Source organism: Mangifera indica, chromosome 10 (assembly GCF_011075055.1).
Source record: "Mangifera indica cultivar Alphonso chromosome 10, CATAS_Mindica_2.1, whole genome shotgun sequence".
Lineage (NCBI taxonomy): Eukaryota > Viridiplantae > Streptophyta > Magnoliopsida > Sapindales > Anacardiaceae > Mangifera > Mangifera indica.
Genome location: NC_058146.1, coordinates 13,400,519 through 13,410,242, shown reverse-complemented (window position 1 = coordinate 13,410,242; position 9,724 = coordinate 13,400,519). Strand labels below are relative to the sequence as shown.

The window sequence follows — 9,724 nt, the reverse complement described above, 5'->3', positions numbered from 1 at the left end:
ATATTCTGTTAAATAATTAAAATTTATCAAAATTTAATAAAAAACAAATATAAAAACAGAAATAAAAATGATAAATATAGTAAAAAACCGACCTAAAATTTGAAAACTACATGTTGAGAGATCCTAAAATGACAAAAACTGAAAAATCGAACGAAAATTCAAACATTACATGTGAAAAGACCCTTGATTTAAAAAAAAAACCAAAAACTGTAGTAAAATTGAAACTACACGTCCAAAAACTTTATAATGACAAATATCAAAAAACAAAACTAAAATTTGAAAACTACACACTAAAATATCCTAAAATATCAAAAACTAAAAAATCGTTCGAAAATTACAAGTCAAAATACTCTAGAATGACAAAAATAAAAAAACAGACTTGAATTTTGAAAACTAAATTTTGAAATATCCTTGAATGATAAAAACCAAAAAATCAATCTGAAATTCGAAAATACATGTCCAAATATCTTAGAATGACAACAATACAAAACAGGACTAAAATTTAAAAACTACATGTCTAGAAAACTTAAAATTACAAATATCAGAAAACAAAACTCAAATTCGAAAACTACACGTTAAAATTTTCTACAATGTCAAAAATAGAAAAATCACTTAGAAATTCAAAAATTACAAATCAAAATATCGTAGAATGACAAAAAATAAAAAAAGGGACCTGAATTTTAAAAACTAGACGTTGAAATACCTTCAAATGATAAAAACAAAAAAAATCGATTTGAAATTTGAAAAGTACATATCGAAATGCCTTAGAATAACAACATTCAAAAAATGACTAAAATTTGAAAACTATACATCCAAAAGCCTTAGAATGACAAATACCAAAAAATGAAATTGAAATTCGAAAATTACACGTTAAAATACTTTTGAATGTCAAAAACTTAAAAATCACTCAAAAATTCGAAAAATACGAGTTGAAATACCCTAAAATGACAAAAATTAAAAAAACAAATCTAAATTTCGAAAACTAAATGTTAAGATTCTTTGGAATAGAAAAACCTAAAAAATCAATCTGAAATTTGAAAAGTATATGTTGAAATACCCTAGAATGACAACAAACGAAATATTGGATTAAAATTTGGAAACTATACGTCCAAAAACCTTAAAATGATAAATATCAAAAAACAAAACTAAAATTCAAAAACGATACATTGAAATACCCTAGATTGTCAAAAACTGAAAAATCGCTCGAAAATTTAAAAATTACAAGTTGAAATATCCTAGAATGACAAAAATAAAAAAGGACCTGAATTTTGAAAATTAAATGTTGAAATACCCTAAAATAATAAAAATTGAAAAATAGATTTGAAATTCAAAAGCTACATATCAAATAACCCAAGTATGAGAGCTATTGAAAAACCAATATAAAATTCGAAAACTATATTTTGAAAAACCCTATAATAATAAAAATTAAAAAACAGAGTTGAAATTTGAAAACATCTCCAAAAATTCTAAAATGAAAATATCAAAAAATGGATTGAAAATTCTAAAACTATACGTTCAATTATGTTATAATGACAAATACCGAAAAGTTGATCTGAAAATCAAAAAATGCATGTCAAAAACCCTAGAAATCACAAAAATCGAAAAATAGATGTGATATTCGAAAACTATATGTCCAAAAACTCAAGATTTAGAAAAATATCAATTTGCCTCCTTAACATTTTCATTCTCTCTCATAGGTCCTAAATGTTTAGAACAATATCAATTTGCCCCAAACATTTTCTCATTCTCCCACATGTCCAAAATGTTGAAAAAATTACTATTTCTCCCCCACGAGGGTTCCTATTGGTCTAACTGTTTAAAAAATCAACATTTCCCCCCTCCCCCATGGTTCCCTCCTGTCGTTCCGTGGGAAATTGTTTCAAATCTTGCAATTTCCCCTTCCCCCATGGTTCCCGCATATATCTCCTAGCATACCTGCTGTTTAAAAACTCGCATTTGCCCCCCTCTCTCATGTCATCGATTCAATCCAAGGGATATTTCTCAAACTCGAGATCCCCAAGTTGACTTTCAACTTCAAAATCGATCGATTATTTAATCAAAACAATAGTTTTTGGCTACCGTTTTAATAAAAAATGATTGTATAATAATCATAAACTAATTCATCTAAAACAACTAAGAATCAATTATTTAAATCGAAGAACATTAACTAAAATCGCCTAAATGTTACTCTAATCTATCAAATCTAAACATAAAAATAATTTAAACAAGGTAAGAGATAATTTACTCACCTTTTTGGTCATTTTCATCATCATAAAATGTCAACAATTCGATCAAAATTTCAAAGTTGCCATGCCATGGGAGACCTCTGGAAATGTATGTGGGAATTCAATTTTTGTGAACAGTGAGTTGGGAAAATTTTGGATGAGAATTTAATTTTTTTAGGTTTATATATAAACGTAGTTGGGTAATTTCAGAGAAATAAGGTATATTTTTTAAGTACAATAAAATGAGATAATTTCACTTAAACCCCTTATGGTTAAGTGTTTATTTTAATATCTCTTTATAATTATATGATTATTTTTTTAATTTTTAATTATTTAATTATATAATAATATATTATTATTATTTATACGTAAAATTAAAGTCTTTTGAAAAGAATTTAGTAGAGGTTGAAAGAGCGGTACTGTTATGTGGATATTGAATCTTGTCTGTTAGGTAGACGTACTTGTGATAGAATTTGATTGGAGGATTCGATTTCTACTTATCTTTCCCCAATTATTTGCCGACAATTGAATGAAGGTTGAGGTACGGATCTATTTCCCACCCAAGGTTTGGGAAAATCACAATGTCCACCAAAAATCTAACTAAATTAGTCAAAAAGGGCCCTGAGCCCTGTCACAGTTACAAACAGGTAAATGAAATTTAATTATTTTGAAATTATGATATTACCCTTACCTGCAGTCACCAACAATTAGATCAGACTTTATTATCATAAAAGTAGTATTATGTACATCACTTTTATGTATAATTTTATATATAAATAATAATATATCATCATATAATTAAATATAAAATAATACTCAATTATATAATAATATATCATTATTTGTATATAAAATTATATACATAATTTTATTATTATCATAATCGTATAAAAAAGATGTGTATCTTAAGGGATCGCACTAGCCAAGGCGTTATCTCATTAGATATAGTCATACTATATCTGAAAAGGTGCAATTGACAACCCATACCACTGGAATAACATTAAATAGGTGATTCAATTTCTAAATACCGCAACAGCTTCTGCAAATTGGCTACGCAAAAAATTCATGAGAAATAAGCACATTAAATCAACAATCAATATTCATAAACCCAGCAAAGACAGTGCAAAAATTCAAACTTAAGTAAGAGAAATTTATACCCATAACAGCCACCGATTAGAAGAGAAAATCCAACCGCGGAAATTAAAAAAAAATTTGGACCATTTCTCAACTCGTGCGTGTCATCCTTGCGTGGGGGTCATGCTAATCCTTTCTGTATCGTTCCAATTTTATTGAATGTCTCCAAGAGACATTCTCTTGCTGCATCGCCTTTGTTTATAAACCATTGCACTGTTTCTTAACTGAACAACGTGGGATAGTTCGTTTCCAACTAAATGACTCATTCATTTTTCATGTAATGTGACCTTTTGACTTTTAAATGAATGGCCAAAAGACTTGTTCTCATCCAAGGTATAGTAAAATTCTAAAATATTATTTTTCAATTTTCAAAAACTCAAATATCTATCCATGAGACAAAATTCTTTTAAAAATATCAATTAAGATTAAAGGTAATATTGTTATTTACTAAAAAAATTTTAAAAATTAAAGTTTTATCATATTTGAAAAATCTCGTAATTTCCCCTTACTCAAAGTTTAAAAAGTAATAATTTCCCCCCTCAAGTTTTTTAGTCTTCTCTCTAATAACAATCTACTATCTCCAATTGTCGATCATCCTCCATCCACCTTATCTCCCCTCCCAATTTTTCTCCCTTTGCTCTTCGGTGACTTTTCAGACGAAAATCATATGGAAATCCACGTGTTTTAAAACACCGATATGTGTTTTCAAGAGTCAGAATGTTGTATTACATGTTTCTACCTGTCATAAGACCCATAGAATATATTCCATGTGCAGATTCGTGCATCACATAGTTGCCACATGCCGGAAAATGGGTTTCACACGTCGAAAATAGTGTCTCACGCGTTGTCACCAAAACACAGTACTATGCACCAAAACACGCCAAGTTGACATCACACATGCTTTCACACCCCAAAACGATGACGCATATGCCTCCACATGTTGAAACAATGCATGCACAGACATTCAAGCACTAGGGATGAGCCACAAGTGCCAACACGCGTCTAGAGAAGTTTCTCATATGGGAGAAGTATCTCACGCGCCTCCACGTGCTCACAATCGCCAGAAGACCTCTATTTACCATTGATCGTTGTTGACCTATCAACAATGATGGGTCAAACTTTGACCAATTGACTCAGGTGATTGTTGGCTGGTTTGGGTCAACCCAATTGACCACAAGTTGATCTATTGACCAACTAGTTTGGACAACCCATTGACTAAACGGGTCGGGCAATGGGTTTTCCCAATCTGATTGCAACCAGACTCAATGAAGAACCCTAGATCTTTGACTGTTCAAATCGTCGTCTTTTGATCATCTTTCGATGACAAGACTATAGGGCTTTTGAAGCTCTTTCGACAACGAGTCTCCTCATATCAACTTCTAATGCCAATGTCACCGAAATCCAGCGAAACAACGAGAAGAAAGTCACATCATGGGTCATGATTTTTGGCTTTAAATTCATCGATTCCAACGTTATTTTTGAGCAATTTTCAATCCCAATCATGTAACACAATTCCAAGATTTATTCTAACATGTTTCCAAGCATAATTTCATGCAATTTGGCCAAATTTAATTCGTCTCCAAAATCCGAATTTGAATAAATATTCATGTAAAAATCAATATTCAGATTATACAATTCACAACATCTAGAATTTAATTCACAGAAAGCATGATATATAAACAACCTAAGTTCTAATACCAATGTTGGAAAACATTTAAACATACCAAATCGAATTCTGTAAATTCTATAAATAGAGATGTGTACACGTATTCAATTTTTGTTCAACTGGTTTGTTCGATTATGCTTTGAGAGTCTGACGTAAGTCATTTCCACAACCTCATTTGCCTGAGTATTGCAATCTTTCAGGGACATGGTCTCTGTATTTTCTGTGCTTTTTTTTCTGGAAGAAGAAGAAGACTTTCTCCTTATGAAAAATGAATTAGGTTTCCCCTCTATTGGGTGCAGTTTTGGACATATATATGGTAGTCCAACTGCCACCCAACTACCATGTAATTGCCCTTTGGTAGTTTTAATGAAACCGGGTCACGTCGACCCGTCATAGGTAAACTCAGACCCAATATGAATAATAGATCAAAAATAAGAAAACTTGTACCTAAAGTGAAGCATATAATAACAGCACCCTCAGGTGCCTAGGAATAATTCAGTGGTGGAGATGTTAGACAGTGCTCCCTAATCATATCAGTAGTTAAAACTGGCAAAATGAAGAAAACAACAATGACATTATTAGAAGTAAATTGCTGAAAGGTTAGTTATTATATTAATTGAATACTTAGGTAAATATATGATCTATAGATTGCTGGAAACTACATACTGCTCCATGTTTTCATGAAATCAGAGCAAGGGGAGCCCAGAGACCCGTGCCACTGCAGAGAAGGCATGTCACTACTCTGCTGTTCCGAGTACCAATGATTACAACTCTCATCAGTAACCAGCATTACTGGTCTTATAGTTGTCATTGCCAACCTTACTTCTTTGAAACTTTGCAAGTTGATGAGGAGCTGATATTAGATATACAGTAACATACAAGGTTATTCTTATGCAAATTTCACTTTTGTACCATCTCATATCATGTTAGACAAATACAATGTGTAATAATATATGCATTTCTCTAATGGCCAGTTTAACTTCACAGAAGTTTGACATGCTTCTGACTTTATATTTACTCTATTTAATTCAGTTAGCCAAACCTAGATATCATTTCCTGTTTCCTAGCTTAAATGAATTTCATTTCATCCTCATCTAAATAAATTAAAATGTTGTGATGAATATGTCACATAAGTATGCCATGTACAATTCCAGAAAAGAGTTTTAAATGGATTTGGACCATATAATTATGGCATAAATAAGATTATGTATATGTTAATAATAAATACAAACGCTATAACATGGAAGCTTTATTAAACAAAATTCAAATATTAAAATATGCACAAATATACTGACTTAAAAGTTTATCAGATTCTCCTTGCTAAATTGAACAAAGCTTCTTGTTCTGAATATTTGGATGGAATTTTCTTTCTGGGTTCCCAAAAATGGAATTCTCTTGAAATTGGGTCAGTAACATACATTAATCCCTATAGTTCAACCGTTAAATTGGTTGGCACTTGCTCCATACATATGCTTATTAATTGGCAAGAAACCTCTAAACTTAATTCTGCGCAGATTCAGCATTTTTTTCATTTTAAGAACTGTAACTACACAGAAAATATTAGAATTACTAAGTCAATCTGTAAATCAAGGAATCAAACTGCAATAAACAGATTAATTTTTGAACCATGCACTTTCTGAAATGTGAAATGAAAAATTACTGAATTCAAGCCTCATAAAAATATTCTAAGTTCAGTGCTATGGATCTAACTTAACAGGTAGGATATTATATAGAATAGCAGTTGAAAAAAACTGGCTAATTCTAATTGTCCCAAGGAATCCAGGAAAAATATTTTCTAAACAAATTCTACAGGGAGAAAAAAAAAAAAAAAAAACCTCTAGGAAATAGGCAATCAAGAAAATTTTCAAATATTTACATATAACTCCCCAGGTTCTAAATATCACTGCCATAGGAGCAAACTAATACTTACCCATCAATAATTTAAAGGAGCAGCTATGCATTCAATGTATGCAACAGCAAGTAACCACTCCAAATACAAGTCACTGGAAAACCACAGTTTATGTTCATCAGCAACTGTCAACAAAATGAGAAAATTATTAGGCAATCATTACCATAAAATGAAAGGGCAACCACTGAAGTGACAAACTGATGAGCTTAAAAGAAGTAGATCTGATCAATATATTATTGCGTTCATCAGCAATTAGGAACAAAATGAGAAAATTATTAGGCAATCATTACCATAAAATGAAAGGGCAGCCACTGAAGTGACAAACTGATAAGCTTGAAATAAATAGATCTGATCAATATATTATTGCTTATGCTTCAAAATTTATTCACTCCAATGAAGATGATTTATGGTGAATTTGGAAAATTCTAGAACACAATAAAAGCTAAATATAAAAAGAAAAATACAGGCTTCCAAATTAGCAAAAGCACTTTGAATTCTGTTCTGAAATATTTTGCTCCAGGAACACAGGACTTTGGAAAGAAATGGCCATAATAACAAATGTTTAAAGATCTTTAATGAAAAAATAATAATAATAAAGGCATTTGAAATTGTTTCAGAGAAGCAATTAATATACTTTTTTTCCTCTCAAAGCACTCTCAAATGTTAGTATATTATATAAACATTTAAATTAGAAAACGCACCATGAAAAAACACTTCCAAAAGGCAGCTCTAGTCCTTGATCTCCTCCTGAGAACGCAGAACTTATTAAATGTCCTTTAAACATTACTCTATCAACTTAAACCTCGAGTTTCGATTTCCAAAACGGAAAACTTTTTACACTAGTTCACCATTGTGAAACTTCTGATCATTCTACTTTATCGTTTCAGAAAAGAGCTATTTCCAAAAACATGTTTCTGGAAATTGAGTCGCTAGAATTGGACGTGGACCCGTTAAAAGCGGAGACAGCTACAATGTCACCGGAGCGGAGGCCTAGCCGAAGGAGTCCACGCGACAAACTCAACACGCCATGAACGAACTGCTCACCGGTTCCGCGGCGGTTGCCGAAGACGGTAACGACGGAATTCCGCTTGCGGGGGCAAGGCCACTTAAACAGTTGCAAATGTGAGCCTGAGAGTAATTAACGGAGGTAAATCAGGAAATTAGGAATTTTTTTTAAAGAAAAGAAGTGTAGAATTTTGGTGTTGTTTTTTTTTTTCTAAATAATAAATTCATGTTAACAATTTTCATCTATAATTTTATACGGAAATAATAATATATTTCTTTTATATTTTATAATTGAGAAAATTAATTAAAATAGGTAGTCAATTCATCACTTAATTCTTTTTTGGCAATAATTACTAATTTTTACCTTTTTAAGTAAATGATATTTTTCATTCCAAAAATACTCTTCATCTTATTTCTCTCCGTTTACAATAACTCTTACAGCAGCTTTCACAGATTAATCTCTTATATTTCAGAGGATATGCGTTAAATTTAATTTTTCTATAATAAATAAGATTTGTAGATGAAAATAAGATATAATAATAGATACTTACATACTTTTACACATTTATAAAATGATTGATATAACTAATATAGGATGTGTGGGTTGTGTCGAATGAAAAAGGGTGCGTGTCTCTTTGGAACGATTGGAAACGATGCGAAAATGAGTGAAAGGGTGGGCGTATCCTCAAAACGGTACATTTTTTTGAACAAGTACAAAAGTGTAAAGAGGTACGTGAAACTATGAAGGGGTGCGAAAAAATATGAAGAAGTACGTAAAAATATAAATGGGTACGTAAAATTGTGAAGGAGTGCCGAAAAATGTGAAATAGTGCATACCAATAATATATATTATATATATTACTAATATAATATATATTTATATATATATAATATATTATATTATTAATATAATATATATTTATAATATATATCCCGCACCCATTTTATATTTTACGTATTCATTTGTATTTTCACACACCACTTTACATTTTCATACACCATTTTACATTTTCACGTATCCCTTTGTATTTTCAAGTATCCGTTTGTATTTTTACACATCCGATTATATTTTCATACACCCGTTTTGTATTTTCAAATATCCGTTTGTATTTTTACACACCCGTTTGTATTTTCATGCACCCGTTTTGTATTTTCATGCATCTTGGAAAGAATAACGCACCGTCCATGCACCCATGGATAGAATGGCGCACCTTTTAGGGTGCGTCATAACCTGAAAGGATGCGTGAAAGGTTGTATGAAAGTGTAAAGGGGTGAGTGAAAATATAATGGACGCGTGAAAATACAAACGGGTGCGTGAAAATACAAATGGGGTTTAAAAATAAAAACGGATAGGTGAAAATACAAACGGGTGCAAAAAATATAAAACGGGTGCCTAAAAATATAAATGGGTGCATGAAAATGTGAAGAGATGCATGAAAATACAAACAGGTGTATGAAAATATAAAACAGGTGCGTAAAAATACAAATAAGTGCATGAAAATACAAAAGATACATGAAAATATAAAAGGGTGTATGAAAATATAAAGAGATGTGTAAAAATACAAATAAATGTATAAAATATAAAAAATGTGCGTGAATTATAAAAATGGTGCGAAAATTATAAAAGGGGTGCAGAGATTATTATCTCCCACACCTTTTATAATATATATTATTCATATATATTATATTAATAATATAATATATTATATATATATAAATATATATTATATTATATATATTATAATATATAATATAATATATTATAATTTTTTTTCAGCATTTTGC

The 9,724-nt window shown here is 30.6% G+C and overlaps 1 long non-coding RNA gene and 1 other non-coding gene across 2 annotated transcripts; both read right to left on the bottom strand.

The window, feature by feature from the left end:
* Positions 1–3,431: 3,431 nt before the first annotated feature.
* LOC123228489 lies at positions 3,432–3,533 on the bottom strand. Its single transcript, XR_006504715.1, has one exon. It is a non-coding gene; the product is annotated as a U6 spliceosomal RNA (small nuclear RNA).
* A 3,198-nt stretch (positions 3,534–6,731) lies between these two features.
* LOC123227483 lies at positions 6,732–8,142 on the bottom strand. The gene is made up of 2 exons (XR_006504482.1): positions 7,636–8,142; positions 6,732–7,059 (listed from the first exon to the last, which is right to left on the bottom strand). It is a non-coding gene; the product is annotated as an uncharacterized LOC123227483 (long non-coding RNA).
* Positions 8,143–9,724: the final 1,582 nt, after the last annotated feature.